Raw genomic sequence first — 25877 nt, forward strand, 5'->3', positions numbered from 1 at the left:
TTTGTGTCCAGCCAGGTACAACTAGGCAGCTGGGGGCTGGAATCCGCAGCGCAGGGAGGCCCAAGCTTTCTGGGCCACCCCCGCTGCAAATTGCAGTCCGCAGCCACCCCGGAAAATGGCGCGTTCATAGAAGCGCCATCTTCTGGCGCTGTACCCAACTCATCCAGGGCCCTGATGCGGTGGCTCACTGGGTAATAAAGGGGTTAGGGCCAGCTTGGCATTATCAGCTGGCCCTAAGCCCGAAATTCATGGGGTCACGCCAATATTAGACATGACCACCATGAATTTCTAGTAAAGTATTTAAAAAAAACACAACACCCAGAAAAAAGTCCTTTAATTGAAATAAACACACAATTCTTTATTGTTCTAAATTAAACCATACTTACCATCACGCCCATTCCAGCTGAAGCCAACGATCTCCTGAAATAAAAGAAAAATAATAAAGCAACATCATCCTTACCTTTCCATGGTTCCCATGACAGCTTCAGCTCTGCTACATCGAGATGACAGGCTGGACCGCAGCAGAACGCTGCCATCCAGCCTGTCATCCCGCAGACACTGAGAAGCGCAGGCTTGCTTGCGCTCCACAGTGTCTCTCTGTGAGGGCATCCAGATGAGCCGAGTTAATGTCCAATGAACTCGGCTCACCTCATGCACGTCACTGACAGCGTGGGAAAATTCTCCTGCACTCAGCGCTTCAGCGTGGGAGAATTCTCACACTGAAGCGCTGAGTGCAGGAGAATTCTCCCACGCTGTCAGTGACGTGCAGGAGGTGAGCTGAGTTCATTGGACATGAGCTCACCTTATGCACGTCACTGACAGCGTGGGAAAATTCTCCTGCACTCAGCGCTTCAGCGTGGGAGACTTCTCACGCTGAAGCGCTGAGTGCAGGAGAATTCTCCCACGCTGTCAGTGACGTGCAGGAGGTGAGCTGAGTTCATTGGACATGAGCTCACCTTATGCACGTCACTGACAGCGTGGGAGAATTCTCCTGCACTCACCGCGTCAGCGTGAGAATTTTCCCACGCTGTCAGTGACGTGCATGAGGTAAGCCGAGTTCATTGGACATGAACTCGGCTCATCTGGATGCCGTCACAGAGAGACGCTGAGCAGCGCAAGCAAGCCTGCGCTTCTCCGTGTCTGCGGGATGACAGGCTGGATGGCAGCTTTCTGCTGCGGTCCAGCCTGTCATCTCGATGTAGCAGAGCTGAAGCTGTCGTGGGAACCATGGGAAGGTAAGGATTATGTTGCTTTATTATTTTTCTTTTATTGCAGGAGATCGTTGGCTTCAGCTGGAATGGGCGTGATTGTAAGTATGGTTTAATTTAGAACAATAAAGAATTGTGTCTTTATTTCAATTAAAGGACTTTATTCTGGGTGTTTGTGTTTTTTTTTAACTTTGACTATGGGTTAGTAATGGGGGTGTCTTATAGACGCCTCTCCATTACTAACCTGGGCTTGATGTCAGCTGGCATTATAAGCTGACATCAACCCCAATCCTATTACCCCACTGCCACCGCTACAGGGCAGTGGGAAGAGCGAGGCTAAGTGCCAGAATTGGCGCATCCTATGGATGTGCCATTTCTGGGGCGGCTGACGGCTGGTGTTTCTAGCCTGGGAGGGGGCCAATATTCATGGCTCCCTTCCTGGGCTATTAATATCAGCCCCCAGCTGTCTGCCTAGCCTTTGCTAGTTATTAAAATAGGGGGGACCCCACGTCAATTTTTTGGGGGGTCCCCCATTTTAATAGCTAGTAAAGGCTAGGCATTCAGCTGGGGGCTGATGTTAGTAGTCTGGGAAGCTCCGTGGGTATTACCCCTTCCCAGGCTTCAAACATCTGCCCCAGCCGTCTGCTTAACCTCCGCTAGAGACTAAAATTATGGGGGATCCCACGCCAATTTTTTTTTAAATAAATCCTTTATTTTAACACTAAATGACAAGTACAGTAATCAACACTGTCACTGTACTTCATATATATGTGACTGACATGTTTCTATCTATCTAATCTATGTGTGATGCTCTATTGCTTCCATTCTAAATTGTCGGGTACAGATGCTGAATTGCCGGCCGGCTTTTTTAAAGAGACGGTGCATGAAAACACTATTATTTTTTTTAATAAATCCTTTACACTAAATGGCAAGTACAGTAATCAACACCGTCACTGTACTTCTTATATATGTGACTGACATGTTTCTATCTATCTAATCTATATGTGATTCTCTATTCCTTCTATTCTAAATTGTCGGGTACCGCTGCTGAATTGCCGGCCGGCTTTTTTAAAGAGACGGTGCATGAAAACACTAATATTTTTTTTTATAAATCCTTTACACTAAATGACAAGTACAGTAATCAACACTGTCACTGTACTTCTTATATATGTGACTGACATGTTTCTATCTATCTAATCTATGTGTGATGCTCTATTCTTTCGGTTCTAAATTGTCGGGTACCGGTGTATGCCGCTGCTGAATTGCCGGCTTTTCATGTTTCACTGTGAGCACAGTTCCCATCGATTTGGGCAATCACTCTAATGCCACAACCACCATGGCTGTGGCATTACAGTGAGTGGCAGACAATCCCTGCATGATTGGTGCTCTAAATAGCGCCAGACATGCAGGACACGCTTTTGGTGCACGAACAGTTATCGAACATAACCTCGAACAGCCGAATTTTTTGCAAATCGTTCGGGTTCGTCGAACAACTCGAACACCGCCCAAAACAGCTCGAATTTGAGATTGGCGAACAGTTCTAGTCGAACACCGCTCATCTCTAGTTATTAATTGGATAGCAGATAATACTTCCAGTTACCTGGGCACCACCACCTCCGGTCTGTCTTCCACACGGTCAAGTTTTAGTTGCCATGAGTCTCGACTGCATACTCCTCCTCACCCTGATGCTCCTTTCTCCCACCATGCCGAGTGTTGTCAGACAGCAACTGATCCCACAGTTGGACACTCTGAAGAGCTGTTCACTGGTCCATTTCCATATTTGTGCCCCTCGCCTGCTCCACTTGAAGTGGTGGAAGAGGAGATCCCATGTAGCAATGCCCAAATATTTGAACAGCCACGGCCACAGGAAGTCGATGCTGGCAATTTGTCACAAGAGGTGAACGATGACGAGACACAATTGCCACGAAGTGAGGAGGAGGATCGTGGTGCACAAGTGGAAGAGGAGGAGGTGGTGGATGATCTAGTAACTGACCCAAATGACACGCAGAGCGAGGCCAGCAGCACACAGGGGGAGGGAGGCAGAGTACCCCAACAGGCAGGAAGAAGCAGTGTGGTTGCCGCAGACAGAAGACGGGCAACCGTTCCCCGTAACACCAACACAATGGGTGTTGCCAGTACAGCCGGTAGGTCTTCCAGAGTCTGGAATTTTTTTAAAGACTCTGTTGATAACCCCAAAAAGGACATTTGTACCACCTGCTATGCCAGCATCAGCAGGGGTGACAAAACTACCAGCCTGACCACCACCAGCATGATCAGGCACATGTCAGCAAAGCACCCGACTTTGTGGGGCGAACCCCAGGGTCAGCGGGTGTCACCATTGCTTCTTCCGCTGTTGTGCGTGTAAGAGTACTCCCTGTTGTGTGTGCAAGGCAATCCCCTGTCCATACTGCATGAAAGATGCCCCCTCCTCTCAGTCTTCACTTGTTATGGCAGTTTCTCAAGAAACAGCATCAATGTCTACGTCCACGTCCCACCGCAGCGTTCAATTGTCCATATCCCAGACCTTTGAACGAAAGCGCAAATTCGCAGCCAACGCCCCACAGGCCACAGTTCTAAATTCGCACATTTCATGACTGCTTGCGTTGGAAATGCTGCCTTTTAGGCTGATGGAGATGGAATCCTTCCGCAACCATATGGCTGTGGCCGTCCCTCGGTACTCGGTCCCCAGCCGACACTATTTTGTCCGGTGTGCCATCCCCGCACTATACAAACACGTGTCCCAAAACATCTGCTGTGCCCTCAACAATGCAGTTACTGGGAGAGTCCACCTGACAACAGACACGTGGACAAGTGCTTGTGGCCAGGGATGGTACATCTCCCTGACGGCACACTGGGTAAACATAGTGGTAGCCGGGACCCAGTCGGACCTTGGGACTGAACACATCCTCCCCACACCGAGGATTGCGGGCCCTATGTCAGTCAGAATTGCCCCCACAGTGTACAGCTCCTGGCATCATCCTCCTCCTCATGTTCAGCCTCCATCTCAGATAAGACCACATCAGTTACAAGCTGGAAGCACTGCAGTACTGCCTCAGCCAAGCGGCAACAGGCTGTGCTGAAACTCAAGCTTAGATGATAAACTTCACACTGGTCGTGAGTTGTGGACAGCTGTGAAAGACCAGGCAGATCTGTGGCTGAGACCGCTGAACCTACATCCAGGCATGGTCGTGTGTGACAATGGCCGTAACCTGGTGGCGGCTCTGAGGCGAGGCGAGATCACACACGTACCATGCCTGGCTCATGTGCTTAGTGGTTTCTTAAATCGTACCCCAAGTTGCCAGATCCGCTCGTCAAATTACGCCGCCTGTCAGCTCATTTTCGGAAGTCGGCTACAGCTTCCGCCGCCCTTGCTGTGTTGCAGCAGCGTTTGCGGCTTCCGGCACACCGACTGGTGTGTAATGTCCCCACATGTTGGAACTCTACCCTCCACATGTTGCAAAGGATTTGTGAGCAGAAGAGAGCAGTTGTGGAGTACCAGCTGCAACAAGGCTGTCGATATTCAGGTCAGACTCCACACATAAGACCTCAGGAGTGGACCTGGATGTCTGAAATATATACCATCCTGACAAACTTTGAGGAGTCCACCAAGATGGTGAGTGGCAATGACGCAATCATTAGCGTCAGCATCCCACTTGTCTGTCTTTTGCAATGCTTTCTGCAGAGAATTAAAGAGGAGGCATTGCAGCCAGAGTATGATGAGATGGATCAAGAAGCCGTAACAGGCGATTACACACAGCCCAGCCTCATCTCATCCCAACGTGTATTGGGGGAAAATGAGGGAGAGGAGGAGGAGGAGGAAGAACAGGAGCTGGTATCATGCGCTGTAGACGGTAGTACCTGTACAACTGTCATACCATCGGTTCAGCGTGGGTGGCCTGAGGACAGGGGGGAGGAGAAGGAGGAGGAGAAGAGCATGGTCAGTCATCATCTTGGTGAGGACACGGAAGTCTTGCCAGTTACCAGTCTGGCACGCATGGCTGACTTTATGTTAAGCTGCCTTAACCGTGACCCTCGCGTTCTCAAAATGTTGGGTGACAGTCATTACTGGTTGGTGACACTTTTAGACCCCCGCTACAAGGAGAACTTTCACTCTCTTATTCCTGAGGTGGAGAGGTCTGCAAAAATAGGGTAGTACCAGAAGGCCCTTGCTGCAGAACTGTTAAAAAACTTCCCATCTGAACACTCTAGCAGCAGAGGTCACAGTTCGTTGCCCAACCAAGGCATACAGGCGAGAGAGACGCAACTTCAATCCAGCAGAGGCAGGGGAACACTGTCAACGTTCTGGGACAGATTTCTGAGACCCGCCCAGCTTACAGGCCCTGAGGTGCGGGGTACTCTCACAAGGAGTGGAAAGCTTCAAAAGATGGTGAGGAAGTACCTTGCTGACAGTACCAGCGTCCTCCGTGATTCCTCTTTGCCTTTTAATTATTGGGTATCCAATCTGGACACTTGGAATGAACTCGCTCTGTACGCCTTGGAGGTCCTGGCCTGCCCTGCCACTAGCGTGTTATCGGAGCATGTTTTTAGTGCCGCTGGGGGAATTATAACTGAAAAGCGCACTCGCCTGTCAACTGACAATGCTGACAAGCTGACCCTTATCAAAATGAACAAGGGCTGGATTAGGCCAGACTTCTCATCACCACCAAATGACAGCAAAGTAACATAAAGTCAAATCAACTGTGTTATTTCGGGAGGTGTATTCCCATGCACCGCTTCACACCCACACATGGGTATACGCTTTCTCATTTTGGCTGTATTTTGCTCTTCTCCTTATCCTCAGCCTCCACCAACACTATACCACCAGGGTGACCGTGGTCCGTGTTGCCAGCATTGCAAGTTCCTCCGTAAAAATTTTTGGCAGCTTTTGCTTGGAAGGCATAGGCAAAGACTAAGGGAGACCCACTCCCCAATAATTGGAATAATGTTTTTAATATGCTGTACTGCATGGCTCTTGTAAGGGGCATGAAAACAATCCTGTTAAACCACTCTGAACTCCACAGCACTTCCAAGGGGCATTAAAACCATCTTGTTAAGCTTCTGTGACCTCCACCACTCTTCCAAGGGGCATTAAAACTGTATTGTTAAGCTACCGTGACCTCCACGTCTCTTCCAAGGGGCATTAAAACCGTCTTGTTAAACCACTCTGAACTCCACAGCTCTTCCAAGGGGCATTAAAACCGTATTGTTAAGCTACTGTGACCTCCAGATCTTTTCCAAGGGGCATTGATATTGTCTTTTTATTCCACTGAGACCTCCACCACTCTTCCAAGGGCCATTAAAACCGTCTTGCTAAACCACTCTGAACTCCACAGCTCTTCCAAGGGGCATGAAAACCGTTTTGTTAAACTACTCTGAACTCCACAGCTCTTCCAAGGGGCATTAAAACCATCTTGTTAAACCACTCTGAACTCCACAGCTCTTCCAAGGGGCATGAAAACCGTCTTGATAAACCACTCTCAACTCCAAAGCTCTTCCAAGGGGCATTAAAACCATCTTGTTAAACCACTCTGAACTCCACAGCTCTTCCAAGGGGCATTAAATCCATCTTGTTAAGCTACTATGACCTCCATGTCTCTTCCAAGGGGCATTAAAACCGTCTTGTCAAGCTACTCTGACCTCCACATCTCTTCTAAGGGGCATTAAAACAGTCTTGTTAAAGCTCTGAACTCCACAGCACTTCCAAGGGGCATTAAAACTGTCTTGTTAAGCTACTGTGACCTCCACGTCTCTTCCAAGGGGCATTAAAACCGTCTTGTTAAACCACTCTGAACTCCACAGCTCTTCCAAGGGGCATGAAAAACGTCTTGTTAAGCTACTATGACCTCCACGTCTCTTCCAAGGGGAATTAAAACCGTCTTGTCAAGCCACTGTGACCTCCACGTCTCTTCCAAGGGGCATTAAAACTGTCTTGTTAAAGCTCTGAACTCCACAATTTTTCCAAGGGGCATTAAAACCGTCTTGTTAAGCTACTGTGACCTCCACCACTCTACCAAGGGGCATTGATATTGTCTTTTTATACCACTGCAACCTCCACCACTCTTCCAAGGGGCATAAAAACCGTCTTCTTAAACAACTCTGAACTCCACAGCTCTTCCAAGGGGCATGAAAACCGTCTTGTTAAACCCCTCTGAACTCCACAGCTCTTCCAAGGGGCATTAAAACCATCTTGTTAAAACACTCTGAACTCCACAGCTCTTCCAAAGGGCATAAAAACCGTCTTGTCAAGCTGCTGTGACCTCCACGTCTCTTCCAAGGGGAATTAAAACAGTCTTGTTAAAGCTCTGAACTCCACAGCACTTCCAAGGGTCATTAAAACTGTCTTGTTAAGCTACTGTGACCTCCACGTCTCTTCAAGTGGCATTAAAACCGTCTTGTTAAACCACTCTGAACTCCACAGCTCTTCCAAGGGGCATTAAAACCATCTTGTTAAGCTACTGGGACCTCCACCACTCTTCCAATGGGCATTGATATTGTCTTTTTATTCCACTACGACTTCCACCACTCTTCCAAGAGGCATTAAAACCATTTTGTTTAACCACTCTGAACTCCACAGCTCTTCCAATGGGCATGAAAACCGTCTTGTTAAACCACTCTGAACTCCACAACTCTTCCAAGGGGCATTAAAACCGTCTTGTTAAACCACTCTGAACTCCACAGCTCTTCCAAGGGGCATGAAAACCATCTTGCTAAGCTACTATAACCTCCACGTCTCTTCCAAGGGGCATTAAAACCGTCTTGTCAAGCTACTGTGACCTCCATGTCTCTTCCAAGGGGCATTAAAACAGTCTTGTTAAAGCTCTGAACTCCACAACTTTTCCAAGAGGCATTAAAACTGTCTTGTTAAGCTACTGTGACCTCCACGTCTCTTCCAAGGGGCATTAAAACCATCTTGTTAAACCACTCTGAACTCCACAGCTCTTCCAAGGGGCATGAAAAACGTCTTGTTAAGCTACTATGACCTCCACGTCTCTTCCAAGGGGAATTAAAACTGTCTTGTCAAGCCTCTGTGACCTCCACGTCTCTTCCAAGGGGCATTAAAACTGTCTTGTTAAAGCTCTGAACTCCACAACTTTTCCAAGGGGCATTAAAACCGTCTTGTTAAGCTACTGAGACCTCCACCACTCTTCCAAGGGGCATAAAAACCGTCTTCTTAAACCACTCTGAACTCCACAGCTCTTCCAAGGGGCATGAAAACCGTCTTGTTAAACCCCTCTGAACTCCACAGCTCTTCCAAGGGGCATTAAAACGGTCTTGTTAAACCACTCTGAACTCCACAGCTCTTCCAAGGGGCATTAAAACCGTCTTGTAAAGCTGCTGTGGCCTCTACGTCTCTTCCAAGGGACATTAAAATAGTCTTGTTAAAGCTCTGAACTCCACAGCACTTCCAAGGGTCATTAAAACTGTCTTGTTAAGCTACTGTGACCTCCACGTCTCTTCAAGGGGCATTAAAACCGTCTTGTTAAACCACTCTGAACTCCACAGCTCTTCCAAGGGGCATTAAAACCATCTTGTTAAGCTACTGGGACCTCCACCACTCTTCCAATGGGCATTGATATTGTATTTTTATTCCACTGCGACTTCCACCACTCTTCCAAGAGGCATTAAAACCATCTTGTTTAACCACTCTGAACTCCACAGCTCTTCCAAGGGGCATGAAAACCGTCTTGTTAAACCACTCTGAACTCCACAGCTCTTCCAAGGGGCATTAAAACCGTCTTGTTAAACCACTCTGAACTCCACAGCTCTTCCAAGGGGCATGAAAACCATCTTGCTAAGCTACTATAACCTCCACGTCTCTTCCAAGGGGCATTAAAACCGTCTTGTCAAGCTACTGTGACCTCCATGTCTCTTCCAAGGGGCATTAAAACAGTCTTGTTAAAGCTCTGAACTCCACAGCACTTCCAAGGGTCATTAAAATGGTCTTGTTAAGCTACTGTGACCTCCACTTCTCTTCAAGGGGCATTTAAACCGTCTTGTTAAACCACTCTGAACTCCACAGCTCTTCCAAGGGGCATTAAAACCATCTTGTTAAGCTACTGGGACCTATACCACTCTTCCAATGGGCATTGATATTGTCTTTTTATTCCACTGCGACTTCCACCACTCTTCCAAGAGGCATTAAAACCATCTTGTTTAACCACTCTGAACTCCACAGCTCTTCCAAGGGGCAGGAAAACCGTCTTGTTAAAACACTCTGAACTCCACAGCTCTTCCAATGGGCATTAAAATCGTCTTGTTAAACCACTCTGAACTCCACAGCTCTTCCAAGGGGCATGAAAACCATCTTGCTAAGCTACTTTAACCTCCACGTCTCTTCCAAGGGGCATTAAAACCGTCTTGTCAAGCTACTGTGACCTCCACGTCTCTTCCAAGGGGCATTAAAACAGTCTTGTTAAAGCTCTGAACTCCACAACTCTTCCAAGCGGCATTAAAACTGTCTTGTTAAGCTACTGTGACCTCCACCACACTACCAAGGGCCATTAAAACCGTCTTGCTAAACCACTCTGAACTCCACAGCTCTTCCAAGGGGCATGAAAACCGTTTTGTTAAACTACTCTGAACTCCACAGCTCTTCCAAGGGGCATTAAAACCGTCTTGTTAAACCACTCTGAACTCCACATCTCTTCCAAGTGGCATGAAAACCGTCTTGATAAACCACTCTCAACTCCAAAGCTCTTCCAAGGGGCATTAAAACCATCTTGTTAAGCTACTGTGACCTCCACGTCTCTATCAAGGAGCAATAAAACCGTCTTGTTAAACCACTCTGAACTCCACAGCTCTTCCAAGGGGCATTAAATCCGTCTTGTTAAGCTACTATGACCTCCACGTCTCTTCCAAGGGGCATTAAAACCGTCTTGTCAAGCTACTGTGACCTCCACATCTCTTCTAAGGGGCATTAAAGCAGTCTTGTTAAAGCTCTGAACTCCACAGCACTTCCAAGGGGCATTAAAACTGTCTTGTTAAGCTACTGTGACCTCCACGTCTCTTCCAAGGGGCATTAAAACCATCTTGTTAAACCACTCTGAACTTCACAGCTCTTCCAAGGGGCATGAGAAACGTCTTGTTAAGCTACTATGACCTCCACGTCTCTTCCAAGGGGAATTAAAACCGTCTTGTCAAGCCACTGTGACCTCCACGTCTCTTCCAAGGGGCATTAAAACTGTCTTGTTAAAGCTCTGAACTCCACAACTTTTCCAAGGGGCATTAAAACCGTCTTGTTAAGCTACTGTGACCTCCACCACTCTACCAAGGGGCATTGATATTGTCTTTTTATACCACTGCGACCTCCACTACTCTTCCAAGGGGCATAAAAACCGTCTTGTTAAACCACTCTGAACTCCACAGCTCTTCCAAGGGGCATGAAAACCATCTTGCTAAGCTACTATGACCTCCACGTCTCTTCCAAGGGGCATTAAAACCGTCTTGTCAAGCTACTGTGACCTCCACTTCTCTTCCAAGGGGCATTAAAACAGCCTTCTTGAAGCTCTGAACTCCACAACTCTTCCAAGGGGCATTAAAACTGTCTTGTTAAGTTACTGTGACCTCCACCACTCTTCCAAGGGGCATTGATATTGTCTTTTTATGACACTGCGACCTCCACCACTCTACTAAGGGGCATTAAAACTGTCTTGTTAAGCTACTGTGACCTCCACCACTCTTCCAAGGGGCATTGATATTGTCTTTTTATTCCACTGCAACCTCCACCACTCTTCCAATGGGCATTAAAACTGTCTTGTTAAACCACTCTGAACTCCACAGCTCTTCCAAGGGGCATTGAAATGTTGTTTTTAATTACCTCTAACCTCCACAACTCTTCCAGTGGGCATTGCATTTCCTTCTAATTTTAGTCAGCTTCTGCTTTTCAATGCAAAGGTGAAAACTAAGGGAGACCCACTCCCTAATAATGGGTAGAAGGTTTTTAGTACGCTGTAATCCACGTCTGTCTCATGGGGCATTGCAGTTCCTCATAATTTTTGGAAAGCCTTCCATTCACTGCTTAGGCCAACAGTGTACAGGAGACACAGTTGCTATAAATGGAGAAAACAGTTTAGTTAAGGCCCTCTGACCTTCTTTCACTTCCAAGGGGCATTGGAGTGCCTCGAAATTTTTGGTAGGCATTGCACTCACTGTATGCCCTATAACTGTGTAGCCGAACCGCTCCTTTTGGTACAGAAACATATCCTACAAGACATGTGTGGTTGACTGGTCTGATATTGATGTGAATGGTCCCTGTTCCTCCTGCTCTTTCTCCTTTTGCCACCACCTCATCCATCATTCATCACCTGAAGCTTTGCTTTAACGGGTGTCATAGAACTGGGATAGTAGCAGGAAAACATCCAGCAATCCTCGGAGGAGGTAGGATATGCGCCAAAACGCTGACCACCTCAGGCCTAGCCGCTACTACATACATGTGCTTGCATTCCAAGGAACAGAAAGCTAAGGAGATGGATGGCCTCATGATCATGAATAATTTACTCATTGTGTAGGAGGCCGGCCACTGCTGCTGTCTACCTTCTGAACTTTGTGTTGAAGCCTGATTGACCCAGGATCCGCAATCCTCTATGTCTGGAGGACGTGTTGCATCCCAGTGTCTAACTGTGTCCTGACTTCCACAATATTAACCCAGTGTGAAGGCGTCAGTGAGATGGACCATCCCTGGCCACATTCACTTGTCCATGTGTTTGAGGTTAGGCTGTCCTTCAAATAGGGGTGGCCGGGGACCATTTATGGACACTCGGCCGCCCTCAGGCGGCTGGGGACCGTGTGTGGGCACCCGGCCGCAGGGCGGCTGGGGACCGAGTATGGACACCCGGCCGCCCCCTGGCAGCTGGGGACCAAGCGTGGACACCCGGCTGCCGGGCGGCTGGGGACTGAGTATTGATACCAGGCCGCCGACGCAGCCATGACGTGGTGGCCAGATTCCGCCTCCACTTGCCTAAAAGGCCCAATTTCAAGTGCAAGCAAGCAGTATGGTATTGCAGCTTGGGGGTGGGTGGGTGGCAGGCTGTATACTTGCGATAGCATTGCAAGGTATGGGGGAGGTACAATTGAACACTGCCCTGGGACAAGGACTTGCACAGGGATAGTTGCAAGTCTGCATCTTCTGATGCAGCAAGGATCACTTCTGATGGGCAAACTTTTAGGCAGTGAACTGGGTATCAGAGATGCTTCCAGGGTTCTTCCCCATGCTGTTCCCATGTCTTTTCAGCACTGTATGCATGTGTCAAACAGCACATGGCCAGATAAGGTTGTAAAATGTTAAAATGACATTTCCCTGTGAATGCATTTGTCACGGTTGAAAGCAATACAAAAGTGCAAAAACGCATAAAAAATGCTACTTGTGAACATAGCCCAAGGTGTGGAGGAGTATTTTTGTTTTTGGTTATTAATTTTACCTTATGCACAAGTCTTTACGCTGGAAAGGAAGTTCCTTAACATATTTCACAGGAAAACCGTTTCAGTTTCGTTTTTGAACATTTTATTGTGAGCCCGTAAAAGTGGCCTAATACTTCTGACCACATTGTTGACAGCAGTGACCTGGGCATCAGAAATGCTTCCTGGGGTGATCCCCATGCTTTCCCCATGTCATTTGAACACTGTCACTATCGTTTTGGCCACTTTTTAGGCTTTCTACAGACTGCCGGGGGTGCCGCCGCAAAAATGCTCGGGTCTCCCATAGACAAACATTGGGCTCGTTGCTCGGGTCAAGCACCCGAGCATCACGGTGAGCTCGGCCCGAGCTTCGAGCACCCGAGCATTTTAGTGCTTGCTCAACACTACTAGAGAGTGCAGAATAATCAATTTTATAGAAATGCAATTCTTTAAAGGGTACCATATAAAGGTGTAGCCAGTTACTGAACACATTTTCCCCAAGTATTATCATTTGAATAATCAACCTTTTTATGGCACAGAATCAAGTGTCAAAAATCAAGATATAGGACATCCTATAGGACATTCAGCCAATTTCCGTCTAGAACTTATCTGCTTATAGAAACTGGTCAGATTAGTTTGATACTGTAGGATACAGGAACAATATTTATCTTTGTAACGTGTTAACCAATAGATAGAAAAATATTTAGATTTGTAAACTTTCGAAACTACTCAGGTCTCTTCATCAGGCATAGTATAACACAAAATCTGTCTGAGTCAAAAAGAGTCACATATTCATGAGGACTCTCAAAACTAAATATTATACTGTAGGATAACATTTCCTAGGAAACCTTCAAATTATTTACCCACAATATAGGCTAGATTTACAAGACTTACATTTTGACCTCTTTTTGAATATTGGCACCACACTTACTTTGTGGAGAACAGACTCTTTCATTATAGATATTTTAATCTATCACTTTACCTTATTTCTTTAAAACAGGAGAATGTACGCACTCTGGTCTAAGGGTGTTGTGATCTGCTACAAGCACTAAGGAAAGACAGGAGATCTGTCCCTACAATAGAACTAAACTGGATCCCTACGATGTAACGGGAAACCTGATCCTGTGATCAGACCCGCTAAAGTCCTCAGCTAGTCTGTACGAAGACCTATAGATGCAAGGGAGGTATCCCTACAAGATCTAGGGACTGGGATAAAGTTGGACACCTCCTAGCAGAAATTGTAGCAGTAAAAGACAAACACACAACATAGAACATAGAGGTCAGAAGACCTAGCAAAACTAACAGAGAAAGGTAACAGAGCACCAAGCTAGCTCAAGAGTAGTAATACAATGAAGTCCAGCAAGGCCAGGAGGGCGGAGCCGGATTAAATAGGCAAAAAAGGTCATGTGACCAGCAAACTAGAAAAAAACCAACAGGAGAGTTCTAACAAAGGGTCTATTTTAATATTTTTTAAGGTAGAGCTGCATTTCTTCATTGGTTAGACAGACATTTAATGGAGAGTTTACATTATCCTTCTGTATTCCACCCAAGATTTTTTTGTCTTGAAATACACTGGTTAAATACATGTTTAATATTTTAACTCTTCAATATCACTCAACATAATTCATTTTTTAAAGGGTCAACACTTTCAGTTTTTAAACTTTTGAATATTACTTCATCTTATTGATGAACTTAAAACACTAGAAACTGCACATCTACCTCCTCCTACTCTGCTGTTACCAACTTCAACCTGCAATACCCTAGAAATATCCTACAGCTACTCCCCTTGCCAAATATGCTGCTCTGTTTGTCAGCTCTTGTAAAATGGGTCATTTGTGCCAAAGTCTGGGAAATTTTTTAGCAAGCCCTGCAACTTGTTGAATCTTAGCCATGTGCAATGTACTCAGTGTTAGGATTCAGCTCTGCTTGCCGATTATGGTGGTTGTCATGTGATCACACGTAAGCAAATGTCATAGTCTTGGTCAAGTACTGACTAGAGTCTCAGCCGCTTCTCTCAATGGAACATTGATATAATAGAACATTGATAGGACATTTAGAGAAGCATCTGAGATGTGACAACCGCTGAAACTGGCACGCAAAGCCAAATCCATTACACATCATTAGTAGTGATGAGCGACACGACATGCTGCAGATATTGACAAAAATTGTTTTAGGAGTGGACAACTTCCTTTACTCTAGGACCCACATAAATAATCAGGCTTGAGTCCTCTCTAATGGGAAAAAAGGGACTAAACTCATGTCTGTAAATATACAGATCAAATAAAGCACAGAAAAATCCTTGCTTGCTGTAAATCTTCTTTCTTGGCCTGATGTGTTCTGTGAATAGAGTATAACCTTAGCCTAACTATGATGGAAGTATTGCTTAGGAGAAATCCCACAGTCCTCCTGCATTAGTAAGTCCATAATTGCAATGTTTCCACAGAAAAGTTCTGATCTTTGTTTCAAAAGAAATCTACAATTTATAGCTGCAGTAAGAATTCACAGCAAGAAGAAATTGAAAAAATGTAGATTTATTGTCTTATTTTTATAGCTTTCTGCTATAAGGCTACCTCAGTCATAAAAAAAACCTCCCAGATGCATAGCTGAGAACATCATACAAGCACATTATCACAATCTCTTTGCAATAACATTCTTTGGTTCCAAAGGGGCAAAGACAGTGAAGCATATAATGGATGGGTCATAAAACCAAGTTAACAATATCCTTTTCTGCGACGAGATTACTTGAAAAATAACTTAACGTTTGTTTTGTAAAGCAGAAGGATCACCCTTAGACGTGGCTTCAAAACATGATAAATCTGATAGATGTTGTACATAACCAGTAACACAATAGCTGTATCAATTTTTTGTCAGGCAATTTAACTTCATGCCAGGCTAATTCAATTTTGCAACTGTTTTATTAAGTCCTGAGAAAACCAAATCTTCATCTTCTAGTAAATCACAGATTTCACAATGAATTTTAGCAGCTAAGGCCTTTTGTTTTGTAATTTTCTATATATTAAATATCCAGAAAAGTATTTGATGGGTCATAAATCTAAAGCGATAAAATAAATCATATAGCTGAGCAAAAATAAATATTTTATTGCAGTTTTATGAGCCTTTGCTTTATATTTCTATTCACGTTATTGGTAAATGCACACACACATACTGTATAAGCTACGTCATCACAAATACCAAAGTAAAAGAATTTATGATTTTATGATTCATATGTCAAAAGAAAAGCACAAAGCAAATTCCATCACCGTACGTTAATGATAGGACAGCATTTATTTCACTGGGAAATTAGCCGCCAAAGTAGTGTAAAGAAATGTAATATATCATTTTCATTTTCTATTTGTTTTGTTGTTATAATTAAAGTTATGTCATTGTATGAATATACCACATGCTACAGATGAAAGAATATTTTGAAATTCAAATTCTCCAGGCGCAGGAAATTTTTCTAAAAGTTCAATTCACAGCAAATGAATTTGCCACAAATCACAGATACTACAATTGCCCTGAAAAGATGTGTATAACATTCTAAGGTCTCTTAGCGTTGTATTGAACCCTTTTCAATCTCTTTAATGCAAACACAACATTAGTAATGTCAAAGTAACCACACCATAGAAATGGATGGTACCTAGTGATGAGCGAGCACTAAAATGCTCGGGTACTCGTTGTTCGAGTCGAGCAAATTGGAATGTTCCAGTACTCGGTCCGAGTAACGAGCCCAATGTAAGTCTATGGGAAACCTGAGCAGTCTGCAGAGGGACTAAAAATTGCCGAAATTGATGGGAACAGTGCTCAAATGACATGAGAACAGCATGGGGAAGACCCCTGGAAGCATTTCTGACTCTCAGGTCAATGCTGTCAACAATGTTGTCAGAGATATTGTTACACACACGCCGCTAGGTTCAGATAGGGCGAGACGGGTTTCATGAATTCTTTGGAATCTTGAGGGAACTGTTACTCAGGGCGACCATAGGCTGCAGCTTCTCTCAGGCACATGATAGATTAAATTGCTGACCAGACACATCTGACAGCAGTTTAACAGAGGTATTTAATCTGAAACACGGCCAGTGCAATTCAGGGAGATTACAGCAACAATCTTCATTACAGTACAGTCTGAGTTTCTTGAGCAACCGGCTCCAGTAACAATACAGTAGTTTCTTCACAAGGCACAGTATTACAGTCTCTTCAGTATCATAATTCAGCATAGATTAGATCTCTTAGCAGCACACGTCTATGCATACACAACCACAGGCTTTTCCTTCACAAGGACACAATAGTACACAGCATTCTTTATCCTGCATGGAGATGGAGGGGGAAAGGGTTTCATGAGGGAGATGATCCCTGTGACACAATTCCTTCCAGTCATTATCTTCCTGCCCAATAATACTCTGCACTGTTAATTCAGGGAGTTTATCTGACCTGTGTTTAGTTTCTCTCCTGATCTGAATCCTGTTCAGTTGCCTTCTGTCAGATACAGAAAACACAATAGCAAGCTACTCACAATCCCCCTGGGGCTCTGCTAAAACACTCCCTGTCTCCTGTGAATGTGTTAACCCCTCTAGTTTCTGGATGCTTTTGAAGCATCAACACTACTTCTGCATGTCACAGTATTACACCACTTTTACTGACTCACAATAAAACTAACAAAAACAAAACCAAAATGGATTTTCCTGGGAAATATGTTAAGGAAAATCCTTTCCAGAGTAATGACTTGTATATAAGGCAAAATAAATATACAAAAACAAAAATGCTCCTCCATACTTTGGGCTATGTTCACACATAGCGTTTTTGATACGTTTTTGAAATTTTGCTTTGCTTTCAACCAAGACAAATGCATTCACCAGGAAATGTCATATTAACATTTTACAACCTTATCTGGCCATGTGATGTGTGACACATCATCAGCCACATCCTGTTTCATTTATGATGGAAGGACTCTAAAAGTCACATAGCCTATTTTTATAGGGCCATCAGGCGGCCCTTACTATTCTTAAAGGCCAGCAGTCGGCCCTCGCTATTGTTAGAGAGCCATCAGCCGGCTATGCTTTGTTGTTCCCATTATTAATGAGTGGGTCTCCTATACTGTTATTGCGTATGCAGTGACTGCAAGTGCTGCCAAAAATTTGGACGCAACCCAATACACCTTTGAAGAGACATAGAGGAGGGTCTCAGTAAAACAATTATTCCCATAATAAAGGAGTAGGTTTCCTATAGTGGTAATGTCCATGCTGTGACTGCAAGAGCTGCCAAAATTTAGGAAAACCCCACTAACAATTTAAAGACACATAGAGCTGGGCCACAGTAATGAGCACAACATTTTCCATTAAAAAGGAGAGAGTCTGCTCTTCAGTTATAGAGTATGCAGTGAGTCCAACGACTGCCAAAATGTAGGAAAAACCTCTCTAACAATTTAAAGACACATAGAGGTGGGGCTCAGTAACAACATATTTCCATTAGAAAGGAGAGGGTATCCCTTACTGTTTGCCTATGCAGTGACTGCAATGGCTGTCAAAAATTTGGAGGAACTCCACTGCACCTCGCAAAAGACGTTGAGGTCGGAGGGCCTCCTGAAAGCAATGTTCCCATTGTAAGGAAGTGGGTCTCCCATACTGTTTGACTATGCAGTGAAGCAACGGCTGCCAAAAATTTGGAGGAATTCTAATGTCCCTTGCAAGAGACGTAGATATGTTCATATGGTACGTATGGTGGTGATATGGTGGTGGAAGATGAGGATGCGGAGAAGTAGGACAAGAGCAAATAGACAAAATCAGGAAGCGTATACCTATGTCTGGGTGTGAAAACAGAGGTGCATGGGAATAGAGTTACACCTCCCAAAAAAAAGACACCGTATTTCAGTTTATGTTATGCTGCTATCATTCGGTGGTGTTGAGAAGTCTGGCCCAATCCAGTCCTTGTTCATTTTTATAAGAGTCAGCCTGTCAGCATTTTCAGTTGACAGGCGGATGCGCCTATCAGTTATAATTCCACCAATGGCACTAAAAACCCGCTCTGACAAAACGCTAGTGGTAGGGCAGGCCAGGACCTCCATGGCATAGAGAGCAAGTTCATACCACGTGTCCAGCTTGGATACCCAATAATTATAAGGCACAGAGGAATCACGGAGGATGTTGGTACAGTCGGCAAGGTATTCCCTCAGCATCTTCTGCAACTTTTCCCTCCTAGGGAGAGTACCTCACGCATTAGGGCTTGTGCGATGGGAGGGTCTGAGAAAACTGTCCAGGAACTTTGACAATGTTCCTCTGTCTTTGCTGGATTGCATTTGTGTCTCGCTCGCCTGTACTCCTTGGTTGTCCAACGAACTATGACCTCTGCCGCCAGTGTTTTCTGATGGGAATTTTTTTAATAATTCCGTAACCAGGATCTTCTCGTACTGCCCCATTTTATTAGGCCTGTCCTACGTGGGAATAAGACACAGAAAGTTCTCCTTGTAGCGTGGGTCTAGAAGTGTCACCAACCAATAATGACTGTCACCCAAAATTTGGACAACGCGAGGGTCACGGGAAAGGCAGCGGAACATAAACTCAGCCATGTGTGCCAGACTGCAAAGAGGCAAGACTTCTGTGTCCTCATCAAGAGGACGACAGACCATGCTTTCCTACTTATCCTCCTCCTCCTCCCTGTCCTCAGGCCATCCATGCTGAATAGATGGTACAACAAATGTGCAGGTAGTACCATCTATAGCGCAATAAACTAGCTCCTGTTCTTCCTCCTCCTCCTCCTCTTCCGCATTGTCACCCAATCCACATTGGGATGAGATGAGGCTGGGCTGTGTGGAATCACCCTATATGGTTCCTTGCCCTATCTGATCGTACTCCGCCTGCAATGCATCCTCTTTAATTGCGAGCAGAGAGCATTTCAGAAGACAGAAAAGCGGGATGGTGATGCTAATTATGGCGTCATCGCCACTCACCATCTTGGTGGAGTCCTCAAAGATTTGGAGGATGGTACATATGTCTGACATCCATGTCCACTCCTGAAGTTTTATGTGTGGAGTCTGACCTGAATACTGATGGCCTTGTTGATGCTAGCAGTCAACAACTGCCCTCTTCAACTCACAAATCCTTCCCAACATCTGCAATGTGGAGTTCCAATGCATGGGGACATCGAAGATCAATCGGTGAGCTGGAAGCTGCAAAGACTGCTGAAGCACGGCAAGGGCAGCAGAAGCTGTAGCTGACTTTCTAAAATGGGCACACAGGTGTCGTACGTTGACAAACGGATCTGGCAGATCCGGTTAGGTTTTGAGAAACTGCTGAACCACGAGGTTAAGCACATGGGCCAGGCATGGTACGTGTGTGAGCTCCCCTCAACTCAGAGCCGTCACCAGGTTCTGGCCATTGTCACATATGACCATGCCTGGCTGTAGGGTCAGTGGTGTCTGCCACACATTTGCTTGTTCTTTCAGAGCTGTCCACAACTCTTCAGCATTGTGCAGTTTGTCACCTAAGCATATTAGCTTCAGCACAGCCTGTTGACACTTGGCCGAGGCAGTGATGTAGTGCTTCCAGCTTACGACTGATGTGGTCATTTTGGCAATGGAGGCTTAAAAGGAGGAGGAGGTGCAGGAGCTGTAGATTGTGGGGGCAACCCTGATTGACCCAGGGCCCGCAATCCTCGGCATCGGGAGGACGTGTTCCGTCCTAAGGTCTGACTGGGTCCCGGCTTCCACTATATTAACCTAGTGTGTTGTCAGCGAGATGTACCGTCCCTGCCCACAAGCACTTGTCCACATGTCCGTGGTTAGGTGGACTTTCCCAGTAACTGCTTTGTTGAGGGCACGTCTAATGTTGTGGGACACATGCTCGTGTAATGCGGGGACGGTACCCCGGGAGAAATAGTGGCGGCTGGAGACCGACTACTGGGCTTTCTTATCAGGCTGCGGAAAGCTTCCGTCTCCATGAGCCTAAAAGGCAACATTTCAAGCACAAGCATTTGCGAAATGTGTGAATTTAGTAGTGTGGCCTGTGGGATGTTGGCTGCGTATTTGCACTTGCGTTCCAATGACTGGTGGGACAACTGAATGCTGCGCTGGGTCAAGGACGTGGACGTGCTTGCTGATGGTGCTAGTTGAGAGTGTTCAACAACAGTTGCAGGGCGGGAGGCATCTTGGCATGCACAATGGACAGGGGATTGGCGTGCACGCACAACAGCAGAACAAACAGTGGTGTCGCCTGCATACACTGTTGCTGTACCCTGGGGTTCGGCCCACTTAGTCTGGTGTGTTGCTGCCATGTGCCTGATCATGCTGGTCATGGTCAGGCTGCTAGTTTTGCTTCCCCTGCTGATGCTGGCCTGGCAGGTGGTTGAAATGGCCTTTTTGGGGTTATCTGCAGAGTCTTTAAAAAATAACCAGACTCAGGAAGACCTAACAGTTGTTCTGGCAAATTCCCTCATGTTGGCCTTATGAGGAACGCTTTCCCGCCTTGTGTCTGCGGCCACCACACTGCTTCTTCCTGCCTTTTGTGGTGCTATGCCTCTCTCCCCCTGAGTGCTGATGTCCTCGCTCTGTAGGTCCTCCTGCTAGGTTGGGTCAGTTACTATATCATCCACCACCCTGTCTTCCACTTCCGCAACTTGGTCCTCCTCCTGACTTTCTGGCAATTGTGTCTCATAATCATCATCATCATCCACATCTTGCGACAGTAATTGCACTTTCCCACCATCGCCTTCATGTGACCGTGGCTGCTCCAATATTTGGGCATTGCTACGCGCGTTCTACTCTTGACTCGCTTGAAGCTGGCTGGGCGAGAGGCCCACATTTACAATTGGAAAGTGAACAGCTCTTCTGAGTGTCCAAGTGTGGGATAAGTTGTCTCCGGGCACTCGGCATGGTGGGAGGAAAGAGGATCAGGGTGAAGAATATGAGGTCCAGACTCACGGCTAATGAGACTTGACCGTGTGGAAGACAGGGTGGTGGTGGTGGTGGAAAAGTGACTGGAATCATTATCTGCTATCCAACCAACAACCTTTAGACACTGCTCTGTGTTCAATGGTGGTGTTCTGCTGTCCCCTATTAATTGGGACAGGAATGTTGAGTGACAAGATGTGGGTGTTGGTTGTGGCACAATTTCTTCTTGCCCACGGCAACATCCTCGACCTCTGCATGCACCATCACGTCCACTTCCCCGTCCCTTGCCACGCACCTTGCCCATTTTTAATGGAGGACAATATTTTCCACGTTCACGAGAAATGGCTGATTTTGGAACGCAGTTATATGTGATACGTCTGACATAGAACCACAATTTTAAATAGCAGGTCTGTAATTTACTAATATTATTCCACACAGAGACCTAGGTTGAATAGCTTGACCGACACACTGCAACAGAATGGAAATTGAAGAAATGGCTGATTTTGGAACAGTCTTATAGGTGATATTTCTGACAGAGAACCACTGTTTTAAATAGCAGGACTGTAATTTGCTAATACTATTCTTCACAGACACCTAGTGTGAATAGCTTGATCAACACACTGCAACGAAATGAAAATGGAAGAAATGGCTGATTTTGGAACACTCTTATAGGTGATATGTCTGACAGAGAACCACTGTTTTAAATAGCAGGCCTGTAATTTGCTAATACTATTTTTCACAGACACCTAGTGTGAATAGCTTGACTGACACATTGCAACGAAATGAAAATGGAAGAAATGTCTGATTTTGGAAGAGTCTTATAGGTGATATGTCTGACAGAGAACCACGGTTTTAAATAGCAGGCCAGTAATTTGTTAATACTATTCTTCACAGACACCTAGTGTGAATAGCTTGACCGACACACTGATACAGAATTTGCCCTGGCTCTTGATATCTGGGGCTATGTCTACAAATATCTGTAATTATTACAACAGCAGGAGACAGGACGTTCAATGGAGCCTCTTGTACTTTATCATACACTGCAGTCTGCCACATACACTGCCTGCCTGCCTAGCACTGATTATATGCAGCTGGATTAGTCCTCAGAAGGACTGTTATTTCAGATGGATATATATATTCAGTCTGCCACATACCCTGCCTCCGTGCCTAACTCCTGCTATCACCACTGAATATATGCAGCTGGATTAGTTCTCAGTTGGACTGTTAGTTCAGTTGGATATATATATATGTTGTGGAATACCTATACTAACTTTAAAGAGTTAAATCTCTCCCTGACGAAGCAGCACCTCTCCCTACTCTGCCTGATTCCGGGGTACACTGTGACAAGTATAGCACTCTAAAGAGTGGCAAAAATGCAGAGAGTGGACCTAAGTTCCCGCCCGAGCAACCCGGAAATGCTCGCCCAGCTTCTCGAGCACAGTGATGCTCGGGCGAGTACCGAGTAGTGGCGAGCACATTCGCTCATCACTAATGGTAACCACAGTCCATTGAATATCACAATGTACTGATGGACTTTTTCATGTTTTATTAATGTATAAAAATCAGTCCAAAAAATTATACCTCTTGGTCATTTGTGATCAGATATTTCTGTTCAAGACTCAAACTGATGGTGAGTGTTAACATCATCCTGCTTTGACTCAAGCGACTGATAAACCATATATTTCTTAATGCCCTCCACACAGTAGAGTAGCTACTGGGAGGGCCGAAGGTGTCGTCGCTCTAGGCCCCTCGCTCAGAGGGGCCCACTTCGAGCTACCACCACTCCTAACTGTGTCAGCGTACACCACATGCCAATACAGTTAAAGGGAATATTCCACCACAATGGGCATGCAGGTTATAGACTGCTGAAAAAAGTGACACCTGTATGTCTCATATCAGATGCCTTGTTGTTGATAAATCATCTTTTATCTTTTTATCTCTGCCTCCAGAGCTTATTTTACATGAAGGGGAGTTACCAGTGTGATGTATAATGGCCGTTCCCTGCTCTCCTGATCTCACTGCAGAGCTGTGTGTGATTATAACTGACACATTTTCAGCTTCCATCTTACAGGCAGCCAGTGTTGGAATATTGTTGCAATGAAAAATTACAATATAACAGAGCTCAGAGAGCTGCACAATTGTGTTTGCAAGAAGACAAATTTATTTTCTCCTGTTCTGTGTTAGTTACATGTCTCACACTGTAACCCCCCCCCCTTTATTTTAAAATAATCTCTGGAGGAAGAGTTGTTTTCCAGGCAACATCCTCCCCATAGCTTGGAAGAGGTCATTTACATAAAAGAAACAAGTGGATTTTTCTGGAATAAGATATCACATCGCAGATATCAAGGTATCATTTTATTCAGCTTCCTATACATGCCCATATAGCTGGTTTAGGAGGGTTGGTCATACTGATAGATTCCCTTAAAGCTCTGCGGTAGAGCAGGGAGACATGATCTCTCTGCACTACAGCTTTCCGTCTTGTAGACTGCACCAGCACATGCACAAGATGTCAGCGTCCAGGCGCAGTGACATCATCGGTTTGGCGGTGGATCCTGGGTTAGGTGAGTATATGATTTTTTATTTTAATTAAAACTTGTTGTGTGACAGTGCGGGCATCATAATATATGATAAACAGCATATAATGTGGAGGTTAATAATACAGACTCAAACATGTCATTTGTATTTCATAATTATACAATGAACAGATGCCATAATATAATATTGCGCATATCACTTCCAAGGCCGGACAAATGCGCACTAGTTTGTTAATGCTACCTGTAAGGTGAAAGTGTCAGTCACATGCGCAATGGCATTTCTGGGACAACGATATGCTGCGTGTATAGTCTTTTCACAATGCGGTGGGGTGAGTCATAATTAAATATAGTCTGTATTATTACATATAAATAGAGTCTGTATTATTGTAATGGATATATGAATTGCACTATTATGCACTTTATTATGAAATCACACTAAGAAAGTTTATGAATTTATTAATTGACATTGTAATTGATTCTGCAGTATATACAGTACAGACCAAAAGTTTGGACACACCTTCTCATTTAAAGAATTTTCTGTATTTTCATGACTATGAAAATTGTACATTCACACTGAAGGCATCAAAACTATGAATTAACACATATGGAATTATATACTTAACAAAAAAGTGTGAAACAACTGAAAATATGTCTTATATTCTAGGTTCTTCAAAGTAGCCACCTTTTGCTTTGATGACTGCTTTGCACACTCTTGGCATTCTCTTGATGAGCTTCAAGAGGTAGTCACCGGAAAAGGTTCCCAGAGATGCTTAGCACTTGTTGGCCCTTTTGCCTTCACTTTGCGGTCCAGCTCACCCCAAACCATCTCAATTGGGTTCAGGTCTGGTGACTGTGGAGGCCAGGTCATCTGGCGTAGCACCCCATCACTCTTGGTCAAATAGCCCTTGCACAGCCTGGAGGTGTGTTTTGGGTCATTGTCCTGTTGAAAAATATATGATGGTCCAACTAAACGCAAACCGGATGGAATAGCATGCCGCTGCAAGATGCTGTGGTAGCCATGCTGATTCAGTATGCCTTCAATTTTGAATAAATCCCCAACAGTGTCACCAGCAAAGCACCGGCACACCATCACACCTCCTCCTCCATGCTTCACGGTGGGAACCAGGCATGTAGAGTCCATCCGTTCACCTTTTCTGCGTCGCACAAAGACACGGTGGTTGGAACCAAAGATCTCAAATTTGGACTCATCAGACCAAAGCACAGATTTCCACTGGTCTAATGTCCATTCCTTGTGTTCTTTAGCCCAAACAAGTCTCTTCTGTTTGTTGCCTGTCCTTAGCAGTGGTTTCCAAGCAGCTATTTTACCATGAAGGCCTGCTGCACAAAGTTTCCTCTTAACAGTTGTTGTAGAGATGTGTCTGCTGCTAGAACTCTGTGTGGCATTGACCTGGTCTCTAATCTGAGCTGCTGATAACCTGCGATTTCTGAGGCTGGTGACTCGGATAAACTTATCCTCGGAAGCAGAGGTGACTCTTGGTCTTCCTTTCCTGGGGCGGTCCTCATGTGAGCCAGTTTCTTTGTAGCGCTTGATGGTTTTTGCAACTGCACTTGGGGACACTTTCAAAGTTTGCCCAATTTTTCGGACTGACTGACCTTCATTTCTTAAAGTAATAATGGCCACTTGTTTTTCTTTACTTAGCTGCTTTTTTCTTGCCATAATACAAATTCTAACAGTCTATTCAGTAGGACTATCAGCTGTGTATCCACCAGACTTATGCACAACACAACTGATGATCCCAACCCCATTTATAAGGCAAGAAATCCCACTTATTAAACTTGACAGGGCACACCTGTGAAGTGAAAACCATTTCCGGTGACTACCTCTTGAAGCTCACCAAGAGA

Source organism: Phyllobates terribilis, unplaced genomic scaffold (genome assembly GCF_046119375.1).
Source record: "Phyllobates terribilis strain yellow unplaced genomic scaffold, ASM4611937v1 Scaffold_1__5_contigs__length_1240528914, whole genome shotgun sequence".
NCBI classification, from domain to species: Eukaryota; Metazoa; Chordata; class Amphibia; order Anura; family Dendrobatidae; genus Phyllobates; species Phyllobates terribilis.